Source organism: Mustelus asterias, chromosome 24 (assembly GCF_964213995.1).
Source record: "Mustelus asterias chromosome 24, sMusAst1.hap1.1, whole genome shotgun sequence".
NCBI classification, from domain to species: domain Eukaryota; kingdom Metazoa; phylum Chordata; class Chondrichthyes; order Carcharhiniformes; family Triakidae; genus Mustelus; species Mustelus asterias.
This window is the reverse complement of record NC_135824.1, coordinates 53,037,900-53,050,792: the sequence shown is the minus strand read 5'-3', so window position 1 is coordinate 53,050,792 and position 12,893 is coordinate 53,037,900. Positions and strand designations below refer to the sequence as shown.

The 12,893-nt window shown below is 51.9% G+C and overlaps 1 pseudogene across 1 annotated transcript in view; it reads right to left on the bottom strand.

Annotated features, from left to right (window-relative positions):
- Window positions 1-759: 759 nt before the first annotated feature.
- The window catches only part of LOC144511101 (basic phospholipase A2 PC1 pseudogene), a 92,885-nt pseudogene continuing 80,751 nt past the window's right edge, over window positions 760-12,893 (bottom strand). The window contains exon 3 of the transcript XR_013500750.1: window positions 760-874. The product of XR_013500750.1 is annotated as a basic phospholipase A2 PC1 pseudogene (transcript). The remainder of the gene's footprint in view (window positions 875-12,893) is intronic.

The window sequence follows — 12,893 nt, the reverse complement described above, 5'->3', positions numbered from 1 at the left end:
GTGCCTTGTCTCCACGGAGCTCCGTTTAATAAATTGTATTTTCTGAATCTCGAAGTCTGACTACTAGTGGATTTTTCCCACAACATCCTGATGGGTAGGATGACGTCTCTTCACTGGGTGGGGGGGGGGATGTGACATCTCTTCCCTGAGGGGGGTAGTGGGGGGATGTGATGTCTCTTCCCTGGGGGGGGGGGGGGAATGTGACGTCTCTTCCCTGAGGGGGGGGTAGGAGGGGGGATGTGACATCTCTTCCCTGAGGGGGCGGTGGGGGGGAGATGTGACGTCTCTGCCCCTGGGGGATTTTGGTCATCTGAAGCCGACTTCATTCCTGGCACGGTGGCACAGTGGTTAGCACTGCAGACTTTTAGCACCAGGAACTTGGGTTCGATTCCCGGCTTGGGTCACTGTCTGCATGGAGCCTGTACATTCTCCCCGTATCTGGGTCGGATTCCTCCGGGTGCTCCGGTTTCCTCCCACAGCCCAAAGACGTGCGGCTTAGGTTGATTGGCCAGGCTAAATTGTCCCTTAGTATCAGGGGAATAACATGGTAAATGTGTGGGGTTACGGGAACAAGGCCTGGGTGGGATGTGGTCAGTGCAGACTCAGTGGGCCAAATGGCCTCCTGCACTGTTGGGATTCCATGAATGGGATCAGATAAAAGCTGCTGTTGTACATTGCTGATGTTGACCTGTTGAGGGAAGGGAGGGGACAGGGAGCCAGAGGAAATTCCCAAGGTCGGAATAGTTTTTATTTGGGTTATTACTGACCGCACTTGGAGACTCCATTATTGCAGGTAAAATGGTACGGTGTGAGCTTCGCAGAGCACTCCATTTTCATGGCTTCATCGTAACAGTCATCGCGCACTTGGCAGCATCTAAACAGGTTGACAAACAGGAGATAACATTTCAGATTGAAGTTTTCTCTTGGAGAGACTGAAACTCAGTCAGAGGATGAATAATTCCAACCCAGCCTCAGATCGGGTTGTCCTTGGAGTTTCCAGGAATGAAAGATTCATCCTCAGGGAACTCATTCTCTCGAACTGAGGGAATAAGGTCATTGCTGCACGGGGGTTTCCTCTTTTGTTTCAACACATTTGTTTATTGGGGATAAAGTCGGGGGGTGGGAGTGAGACACTGTTTCTCAAAAAAGCATCCAATCAGATGACAAAGAGTCTGTTCACTTTCCAATTGGTCTGGAGAGGCGGGGCACCCCAAGAATGGACCAATGGCAGCATGGAGGAGGGATGTTTGGAGTCGGGAGGTGGTGTCATGAATAGTCGATGAATATGGACAATTATTCTTGGCATCTACATCATCAAACCAATATTTGGTGAAAGAACATCGCATCCTGCTCAAGACAAACATGACAAGGACGGACGTGGAGGTCTACAAAATTATGAGGGGCAGAGACAGAGTGGATAGTCAGAGGCTTTTAATAAATTACCCCCAGTAACCCCCTATAAATTACCCCCAGTAACTCCCTATCAATTACCCCAGTAACCCCCTATAAATTACCCCCAGTAACCATCTGTAAAATACCCCAGTTATTCCCTGAAAATTCCCCACACTGACTCCCTATATAATTTCTCCAGAAACTCCCTGTAATATTTCTTCAGTAACTCCCTATAAATCAGCCCAAGTAACTCCCTATAAATTACCCCCAGTAACTCCCTATAAATTACCCCCAGTAACTCCCTATAAATTACCCCCAGTAACTCCCGATAAAATTTCTCCAGGAACTCCCGATAAATTACCCCCAGTAACACCCTATAAATTACCCCCAGTAACTCCCTGGAAATTACCCCCAGTAACTCCCCATAAATTACCCCCAGTAACTCCCTATAAATGACCCCCAGTAGCTCCCTCTACAATTTCTCCAGTAACTCCTCCAAACCAGTGCCTCACCTGTTAACCACCTTGATGGGATGCCTGATGAGCCAATGGTGCCACTGGCATGGAATGGCCAATCAGGGCACTGAATGGTGAACCAATCAGGAGAGAGAAAAGTTTGGCCTTGCCATGGGGAAATGTTCCTTGTTGAGGGGGGATCCCAGTGTATCCACTGCAGGACATTCTGGTTGGGAGGGTGCAGCACAGCCAGAGAGGGGCTGGAATGGGGTTTGCTGACACATAAGGGGTGGGTTAAGGGGAGGGGGTGCGGAGCACAAGCTGTGTATAGATTGGCTTTGACCTTACCACAGTGATCACACTTTAAAAATCTTTCATCACTGAAGCCGTTACTCTGCCTGGAGGCAGTGGGAAGGTTTGCAAATGGAAATTGGAGAAACATATGTTCTTGTAGGCAAACATGCTAAATCACTCCTTTTGTCATATAGATTTACTTTGCGGAATTTGGGAGGATAACAATGATCATAAAATATTTGTTCCAGCAGAGAAAAAACTCAGCTGCTCCTCCCAATCTTCCAATTTTCTATTTTAAAACTGCTTTAACAGTATTTTGTACCCTTGCAAAGTGTTCGGAACATTATAACCACTGTGTGGAATCATTGCTTATAATTATGATTTGCATATGACACTGGACTACCAATTGAATTTGTTTTTGTCATTGAAAGAACATGTGAGGTAATGCATTTTGGAAGGTCTAGTACAGATAGGAAATATACAGTAAATGGCAGAACCCTTAAGAGTATTGACAGGCAAAGGGATCTGGATGTACAGGTACACAGGTCACTGAAAGTGGCAATGCAGGTGGAGAAGGTAGTCAAGAAGGCATACGGCATGCTTGCCTTCATCAGCCGGGGTATTGAGTTTAAAAATTGGCAAGTCACGTTGCAGCTTTATAGAACCTCAGTTAGGCCGCACTTGGACTATAGTGTTCAATTCTGGTCGCCGCACTACCAGAAGGATGTGGAGGCTTTGGAGAGGGTACAGAAAAGATTTACCAGGATGTTGCCTAGCATTAGCTATGAGGAGAGGTTCGAGAAACTTGGTTTGTTCTCACCGGAGTGACGGAGATTGAGGGGCGACCTGATAGAAGTCTTCAAGATTATGAGGGGCATGGACAGAGTGAATAGTCAGAAGCTTTTTCCCAGGGTGGAAGAGTCAATTACTAGGGGGCACAGGTTTAAGGTGCGAGGGGCAAGGTTTAAAGGAGAGATACGAGGCAAATCTTTTACACAGAGAGTAGTGAGTGCCTGGAACTCGTTGGCGGGGGAGGTAGTGGAAGGGGATATTGTAAGTTTTTCGGGCAACTTTATGAGCTGGGAAAAGGACTTGAACCCTAAAGAACTGTGAAAGTGGCCACATTTGGCTGCAGGACTTGACCAAAAATTTCCCAGGGAGCTCAGCCAGCCTGTGTGTGTGTGTGTGTGTGAAGGGGCCCAGTCCAAAAATTGCAAGCAGCCAGAAACCAGACGGACTGCTGATTAGGTTATCAGCAGCACAAAAAGGAACTCACGACATCACCAGACTAGGCCGGCAGCAAGACAATACACCTGGTCTGGACTCAATACAGGTGATAATGGCCTTGTCCCAGAGCGAGGAGAAGCCCATTTCCACAGTGGGAAAACAATTAAACGATCTCCGATGGAACAATAAAGAACAGCAAGAGACCTATCACCTGGGATGGGATCATCTGGTCTCTATGGACTGTAAGATCGCAGCTGCAGATAACATTAGCAAGCCTTTGTCTGTGGAACTGCCGGTTGGAAGGGGGCGGAGTTGGCAGGAAAAAAATGCAAGTTTTACAATATAAAAGGATGGTCAGGCCGGCCATCTCTCTCTTTTCTCTTCGGACCAGCATAGCAGCACTCGTCTCCTGTTCCTGCCTCTCGTTCGTCTCCAGCACGCAGCCCGAAGCCCACTGAGCAATTTAAACTCGGATTGTGAGTATCCCCATGTAATTCGCGAAGTTCCCGAGATCATCGTAGTGGATGAGGCTTTGGGAAAAGGGGGGGCTTTTGCATGCACCTTTCATAGTTTAAGACGTGGTAAACTTGTGTAAAGTAAGCATTCCGGTGTGTCCGTTTTAGTATTCCTTCCATAGCTATAGTTTTATAGAGCATAAGGCATTGTGTGTTGTTTTCCTGGTGTTTGGTGATTGACCATGATGTTTTAATAAATATATATATATATATCTTTGATTTCCATTGGAGTCCGTTTTGATCTTTTTCAATTTCTCACCAATGATCTCTGACTAAGTCACAATCTGAAATATTCCTTGATGCGCGATAAATCACACGGGAGGCAGGATGTACTCGGAAATCTTTGTCGCTTCTTTGGACACGGGTGAGGTCCCTGAGGATTGGAGGAAAACGAATGTGGTCCCGTAGGAGGGTAGCAGGGATAACCCAGGAAATTATAGGCCGGTGAGCTTGACGTCCATGGTAGGGAAGTTGTTGGAGAGGATTCTTAGAGACAGGATGTATGTGCATTTAGAACGGAACAATCTCATTCGTGACAGACAGCATGGCTTTGTAAGAGGGATGTCGTGCCTTACAAATTTGGTGGAGTTTTTTGAGGAAGTGACAAAAACGGTTGATGAAGGAAGGGCCGTGGATGTCGTCTATATGGATTTCAGTAAGGCATTTGACAAAGTCCCACATGGCAGGTTGCTTAAGAAGGTTAAGGCTCATGGGATACAAGGAGAAGTGGCCAGATGGGTGGAGAACTGGCTTGGCCATAGGAGACAGAGGGTAGTGGTCGAAGGGTCTTTTTCCGGCTGGAGGTCTGTGACCAGTGGTGTTACGCAGGGCTCTGTACTGGGACCTCTGCTATTTGTGATATATATAAATGATTTGGAAGAAGGTGTAACTGGTGTAATCAGCAAGTTTGCGAAGATGGCTGGACTTGCGGATAGCGAAGAGCATTGTCGGGCAAAACAGCAGGATATAGATAGGCTGGAAAATTGGGCGGAGAGGTGGCAGATGGAGTTTAATCCGGATAAATGCGAAGTGATGCATTTTGGAAGAAATAATGTAGGGAGGAATTATACAATAAATGGCAGAGTCATCAGGAGTATAGAAACACAGAGGGACCTAGGTGTGCAAGTCCACAAATCCTTGAAGGTGGCAACACAGGTGGAGAAGGTGGTGAAGAAGGCATATGGTATGCTTGCCTTTATAGGACGGGGTATAGAGTATAAAAGCTGGAGTCTGATGATGCAGCTGTATAGAACGCTGGTTAGGCCACATTTGGAGTACTGCGTCCAGTTCTGGTCGCCGCACTACCTCCAGAAGGACGTGGAGGCGTTAGAGAGAGTGCAGAGAAGGTTTACCAGGATGTTGCCTGGTATGGAGGGTCTTAGCTATGAGGAGAGATTGGGTAGACTGGGGTTGTTCTCCTTGGAAAGACGGAGAATGAGGGGAGATCTAATAGAGGTGTACAAGATTATGAAGGGGATAGATAGGGTGAACAGTGGGAAGCTTTTTCCCAGGTCGGAGGTGACGATCACGAGAGGTCACGGGCTCAAGGTGAGAGGGGCGAAGTATAACTCAGATATCAGAGGGACGTTTTTTACACAGAGGGTGGTGGGGGCCTGGAATGCGCTGCCAAGTAGGGTGGTGGAGGCAGGCACGCTGACATCCTTTAAGACTTACCTGGATAGTCACATGAGCAGCCTGGGAATGGAGGGATACAAACGATTGGTCTAGTTGGACCAAGGAGCGGCATAGGCTTGGAGGGCCGAAGGGCCTGTTTCCTGTGCTGTACTGTTCTTTGTTCTTTGTACCCGGGAAATAAAGGCTTTTATTAACGGAGCTACTATATACAATATACAATCCCAGACTAAAGGGTCACCAGGCAGAGCAGTGATCTTTATACCTCTCCCAGAAGGCGGAGCCAACTGGGGTGTACCATAGGACTATATTAACAGGTAGAACAGCCCAACCCTAACCCCAACAGTAACATATCTACAGACTCATAGTCCTGGCCAAACCATGGCTCAGCACTCCTGGTGGTAACCAACAATAGTTCACCACATTCACCCCTCCTTTTAAAACAAAGGCCGGCGGGGTACAAAAACAGAACAACTGTTCATCTGTCTATAAGTTCAAACGGTTTGGGGGACCGCACCGTCGCTGCGACCTCCTCAACACCGGCGATGACGCCGGTTCAGGCAATCGCGGTGACCTTCTCCGTGACTCCTCCAGTTCCTCACGGGCCAGTAGACCACGAGGTGGTGACAATCCGCTGGACTCGAGCACGCCTCGAGGTGGCGACAATCTCCTGGACTCAGGCAAGCTGTACACGGGAGTAAGAGGGTTAAGTGGTGGTCCCGGTACTGCCCGCGCCGTGTCAGGAGGAGAGATAATGGTCGGGGGGGTCCCTAACTGGGGGTGTGGGAGCGACTGGGGTTTCCAAGCCCCCTGCTGGCGCCAGATCTCAAATAGAGACCGTGTCCTCTCGCCCGTCAGGGTATGCCACATAGGCATACTGAGGGTTGGCGTGGAGGAGATGGACCTGTTCAACCAAAGGGTCGGACTTGCGGGTCCTAACATGCCGCCGCAGGAGGACAGGTCCTGAGTACATCAACCAAGACGGTAATGAGGTCCCAGAGGAAGACTTCCTAGGGAATGAAAACATTCTCTCATGAGGAGTAGCGTTGGTTGCCGTACACAGGAGTGAGCGTATGGAGTGGAGCGCATCAGGGAGTACCTCTTGCCAACGGGAGACTGGAAGACCTTTAGACCTCAACGCCAGTAAGACAGCCTTCCAGACTGTAGCATTCTCTCGTTCAACCTGTCCGTTACCCCTAGGGTTGTAGCTCGTGGTTCTACTAGAGGCAATCCCATATGAGAGCAGGTATTGCCTCAAGTCATCGCTCATGAACGACGAGCCCCTATCACTGTGGATATAACAGGGGTAACCGAACAGGGTGAAAAGATCCCGTAATGCCTTGATAACCGTGGCAGCGGTCATATCAGAACAGGGAATGACAAAAGGGAATCGTGAGTACTCATCAATCACATTGAGGAAGTACACGTTCCGATCTGTCGAGGGAAGGGGGCCCTTGAAGTCCACACTCAGTCTTTCGAAGGGACGAGTGGCCTTAATGAGGTGTGCCCTGTCAGGTCGGTAGAAGTGCAGTTTGCATTCCGCGCATACCTGGCAGCTTCTGGTTATGGACCTGACATCCTCCACCAAGTAGGGTAGATTCCGGGCCTTTATGAAGTGGAAGAGCCGAGTGACCCCCAGATGGCAGAGATCATTGTGGAGGGCCTGTAATCGATTCTCCTGCATACTAGCGCATGTTCCACGTGACAGGGCGTCTGAGGGCTCGTTGAGCTTCCCCGGACGGTACATGATATCATAGTTGTAGGTGGAGAGTTCGATTCTCCACCTCAAGATTTTATCATTCTTGATCTTACCCCGTAACGTGTTGTTGAACATGAACGCCACGGACCGCTGGTCCGTGAGCAGAGTGAACCGTTTTCCCGCCAAGTAATGGCGCCAATGCCGAACGGCCTCCACAATGGCCTGGGCCTCCTTTTCCACCGCAGAATGCCGAATTTCAGGGCCTTGGAGGGTGCGAGAGAAAAAGGCGACAGGCCTGCCTGCCTGGTTAAGTGTGGCGGCCAGGGCGAAATCAGATGCATCACTCTCCACCTGGAAGGGGATGGACTCATCAATAGCGTGCATCGTGGCTTTCGCGATGTCGGCTTTTATTCCTGCAAAGGCTAAGCGAGCCTCTGTTGTTAGGGGAAAGGAGGTAGACTTGATGAGCGGACGGGCTTTGTCCGCGTAATTGGGAACCCACTGTGCATAGTATGAGAAGAAGCCTAAGCATCTTCTCAGTGCTTTTATGCTAGTGGGCAGGGGGAGTTCGAGGAGGGGACGCATACGGTCTGGATCAGGGTCAAGGACCCCGTTTTCCACCACGTATCCGAGGATAGCTAGGCGGCGCGTGCGAAATACACACTTCTCCCTGTTGTAGGTCAGATTCAGGCGAGATGCAGTGCGTAAGAATCTAAGAAGGTTGGCATCGTGGTCCTGCTGGTCATGGCCGCAGATGGTGACGTTATCCAGGTACGGGAAGGTAGCCCGCAGCCCGTTCTGGTCCACCATTCGGTCCATAGCACGCTGGAAGACCGAGACCCCATTCGTGACACCAAAGGGAACCCTTAAAAAGTGGTACAGGCAACCATCCGCCTCAAAGGCCGTGTATTGTCGGTCCTCTGGGCGAATGGGGAGCTGGTGGTAAGCAGATTTTAAGTCGATGGTGGAGAACACCCGGTACTGCGCAATCTGATTGACCATGTCAGATATGCGCGGGAGGGGATACGCATCCAGCTGCGTGTATCTATTAATGGTCTGACTATAGTCTATGACCATCCGGGGTTTGTTCCCATTCTTAACCACCACGACTTGCGCTCTCCAAGGACTAGCGCTAGGTTGGATGATCCCTTCCTTGAGGAGCCGCTGAACTTCAGATCGAATGAAGATCCGATCCTCAGCGCTGTAACGCCTACTCTTAGTCGCGATGGGCTTGCAGCCTGGCACGAGATTCTGGAATAGGGAGGGTGTGGTAATCCTGAGCGTCGAGAGACTACATGTGGAGCGCGTTGGGCAATTTAGAGGCTCCAGTGCTCCCACTGAAAGCGGAGGGAGTGGCCCATCGTACTGCAGGGTTACACTCTTCAGGTGGGCCATAAAATCTAGTCCTAGGAGTATCGGCGCGCAAAGGTGCGGTAACATAAGGAGCCTGAAGTTCTCGTAAACCGTGCCCTGCACCATCAGGTTGACCATGCAGCTCCCTAGCACGGTGACAGACCGGGACCTTGACGCCATCGAAATTGTCTGCTTGACAGTCCGAATCTGGAGACCGCACCGCTTCACGGTGTCAGGGTGAATGAAGCTCTCCGTGCTCCCGCTGTCAAACAAACAATAAATCTGACGTCCGTTTACCTGTGTGTCCATCATGGACTTGTCAAGTCTGTGAGGCTTGGCCTGGTCCAGGATGATTGACGCCACCGTTGGATCGTGGGTGCAACTGCAGGCAGCTGAGATGGTTGATGACGGCCCCTGCTGGTCATTTGCGGTCGGTGCCGACAAAAATGGCTGCCCTCATAGGTCGCACGTGGTCGATGGCGCCAAAACCGGCGGCCCCTGCAGGTCGCACGTGTCTTGTGACTCCGTCGTTAGGAATGGCGACGTCCTGGAATCGCAGGTGGTGGAATACCTCGAAGACGCAGAAGGCAAGGAGGCCGGCTCCGGGGAGTCACACGCCGCACTGCTGTGTTTGGAGAGTGATTTGGTTTGGCATACTTTGGAATAATGTCCCTTCTTGCCACAGGCGGAGCACAATACCACTTTAACTGGACATCGCTGCCGAGGGTGTTTCACCCCCCCAACAGAAGTAACACCGCGGGCCATCTGGAGCTGCTGCCATCGTCAGGTCCGAGGCTGGAAACGCAATCGCGCAGTTTTTTGATCCCGCTGAATAAAGTGGAGTCTGCGGCTGCACCTGCCACAATGTCCCCACGCGGTCGTCGGGGTACATCTCCAGACTTTTGGAGGCCGTTTCTAGAGCGTCAGCTAACTCTACGGTTTTAGTGAGGTCGAGGTTACCTTGCTCCAGCAGCCGAAGGCGGATGTACGACGAGCCGATTCCCGCCACGAACGCATCTCGAACTAAGTCGCTCATGTACTGGGCTGCCGACACTGGCTTGCAGTTGCAGGCTCTGGCTAGCTGCTGAAGTTCACACACGTACTGTTCCGTCGTTTCGCCGGGCTGCCGCCGTCGAGTGGCTAGAAGGTGTCGAGCATGGATCTCATTCGGCGGTTTGTTGTATCGCTTTTTGAGAAGCTCGAGGGCCCCTTTGTAGTCTGGGGCCTCACGGATCGCGAAGTATACAGCGTCGCTTACCCTCGCGTGGAGGACCCGGAGTCTGTCGGCGTCGTTGTAGACCGCTGTGGAGGCGTCGAGGTAATCTTGGAAACACTTCAACCAGTGGTCGAAAGTGTTCGATGCTCCCGCCGCACGTGGATCCAACGTAAGCCGTTCGGGTTTCAGCATTTGCTCCATGGTTTTCTTTTGGGTTTTTTCAAAAAAAAATGTATTTGTTGGCAATAAAATTGATGCGCGATAAATCACACGGGAGGCAGGATGTACCCGGGAAATAAAGGCTTTTATTGCCAACAATAACGGAGCTACTATATACAATATACAATCCCAGACTAAAGGGTCACCAGGCAGAGCAGTGACCTTTATACCTCTCCCAGAAGGCGGAGCCAACTGGGGTGTACCATAGGACTATATTAACAGGTAGAACAGCCCAACCCTAACCCCAACAGTAACATATCTACAGACTCATAGTACTGGCCAAACCATGGCTCAGCACTCCTGGTGGTAACCAACAATGGTTCACCACATTCCTTACCATAATTCCGGAGTCTAGAACTGAGGGTACCCTGGGCGCTTCGAAACCGCCCAATCAGGAAAGGCTGCCAGGTAGTGGATAGGCAGCAGTTTCCTTTTCTCTCTCTTGGGAGCGCTACTCTAGTGAAGTAGACGCAAGGTGGCCGTTGTCCCATCGGCGAGAGAGAGAACCACTCGGGCATTGGTGGGGTTTGGGTGACGGAGAACCAAACCTAAAATAAGCCCAGTGGAGTTAAAAAGAGGGATCCCGCTACAATGGCGACCGCGACAGGACTCCGGTGGTCTGGAATATGTGACTTGTCAGAGGGGGTGAGGGAAAGAAGCAAAATGGAGGAGAGAATCTCCTCATATCTGTGGAAAAAGGTCAACCTCACCAAAACGTGGGTATTAGCACTAATCAATGCAGAGCAGCCCGTAATGGCTGCGGCTGCATGGACAGAGAGCAAGGAATACACTAAAGGGTTGGAAAAGGCAGTTTGGCTAGCCTGTCTGTCCCAGCAGGTAACCAAAATGGAAAGGAGAATTGCTGTTCTGGAGGGAGAGTTGAGCGAAGTTAGGGCCAGCGCGGGGGACAGCGCTAGAGCAGAGGAACAGTTATTTAATGAATTAACTGATGCGAGGCAGTGCATCCTACAAGCTAGCGAGTCACACCGATACGAAAAGGAGTTCCTCCAATGCCAGGTAGTTGAGGCAAAGGAGAGGGAACGGGAGGCCCAGGAACTCCTGGCTCAAGGTGCGCAGAGGTACAAGGAGCTGGAAGGGAGGTTCAGGGACATCCAGGCAGCGTACAGGGTGGCTTGCAACGAGTTAGGTGACGGCGAGCATGGGCCGTGCCAGGCATGGATAGAAGAGCTGGAGGAGGCTCTGTCCAAGGTCAGGGGACGGGTGCACCTGGGAGGTCCAGGAGGGTCCCCGAGGGGCAGAGGGCTCCTCGCAGCGGATGATTCCCCGGGCGCTAAGGGGAATAGACCGCCTCCTGAAGCACCGGAAACGTGTCCGGGTCGGCAGGTGGGGTTCGGGCTGTCCAGAGAGGGGCAGGTCCAAGGGGGGTCAACGGGGTACCCCCAGGTGGCGGCGTGTCCGCCGGGTATAGCGCACCATTCCTTTGGGAAAGGGAACAGACCGCTGCCTGAGATGCCGGTAATGTGTCCGGGTCAGCAGGTAGGGTTTGGGACGTCCAGGGAGGGACGGGTCCAAGGGGGGTCAGTGGAGTATCCCCAGGTTGTGGTGTCTCCGACATGGGTAGCACACCCCGGAGTGGTGGGGCTACCGAGCATGGAGGGAGAGCCGGATGCCGATGAGGCAGGGGGGCAACAGCCCCAGGTGGGGCAGATGTGCCCGGTTAGACAAAGAAAGTATGGTCCCCCGGTGGGAGGGGACGCAAGGGGACCGATAGAGAGTGATATAATAATTCCCCATGGGGCACATGTGCTCAGGGGGATGGTAACCCACATCCCAAGACTGACTAGGGCGGGAGACCCGTCATTACATTTTATGGAGGTGCAGCAGGCAGCTGACATAAACGACTGTGATGAGGTGGAACGGGTAAAACTATTGCTGATGACCCTAGACTCATATTTATGTAAGGCAGTGACCTCCAGGGAAGGGGGAAGACCTGCCACATGGGTAGCGGCACGACAGCAGTTCTGGAGGCCATGGGGTTAAATCAGGGTAGTCCCTTCACGAGGGTGGGGGAGACAAAGCAGCAAGTCGCAGAGTCCCCGGACATGTTCGCAGACAGGCTGTGGACAGTATATGAGGGAGCGTGTGGGACTCCCTTAGACAGGCAACATCTGGACGAGAGGACAGCCCACTGGCTGAAGACTCTCGTAGCTAACTGCCTTCCGCGAGTTAGGGCAAAGGCCGAGCATTGGTTCGACCCGCTGGACCCCAACCTTAACGAGGCGGAGGTAATAAGAAAGCTCACCCTTGCATATCGCAATGGGGAGAGAAGTGAGGAACAGCCCCATAAGGGCAAGGTGCATGAGGTCGCACCGGCACCCCTCCCTAGGAGGGAGTGGAAGCAGGAAGGCAGCCGGGCCTCAGACCGGAGGCCGGTGTGCTACGGGTGTGGGAAGCCCGGGCACTTCAGGAGGGAGTGTAGGAACCCGAGCAGGAAGGGAAGGGTTCCCATGAAAAAGACACCAACCCCGGTGGTAGGAGCACTTACCCCGGAGACGATCGATGTAAAGGATCTGCTGGCTTATCTGCAGACCAAGGCAATAGGGTCCGGGCAGATAGCGATGGTAACAGGCCAGGGCCAGCCCGCACCCGCACCACGAGCTCCCTTATGACTGCCAGCGGGGCAGCCCACCTTCCTATGTCCATTAGAGTATGGCCCATGCGGGAGACCCTGGGTCAGGATGGAGGTCCAGGATGTGGTCGGGAGTTACCTACTGGACACAGGTGCTTCCAGTACCATTGTCCACACGGACAATCCCCAAACATCCCCTCTATCCAGCGGGGCGCCCTACAGTCTTGTCGGCTTCACGGGAAACGAGAAGACTGGTTTTTTCTCTGTTCCCCTGTCCATCAGGTTGGGGACACTCCAGGCG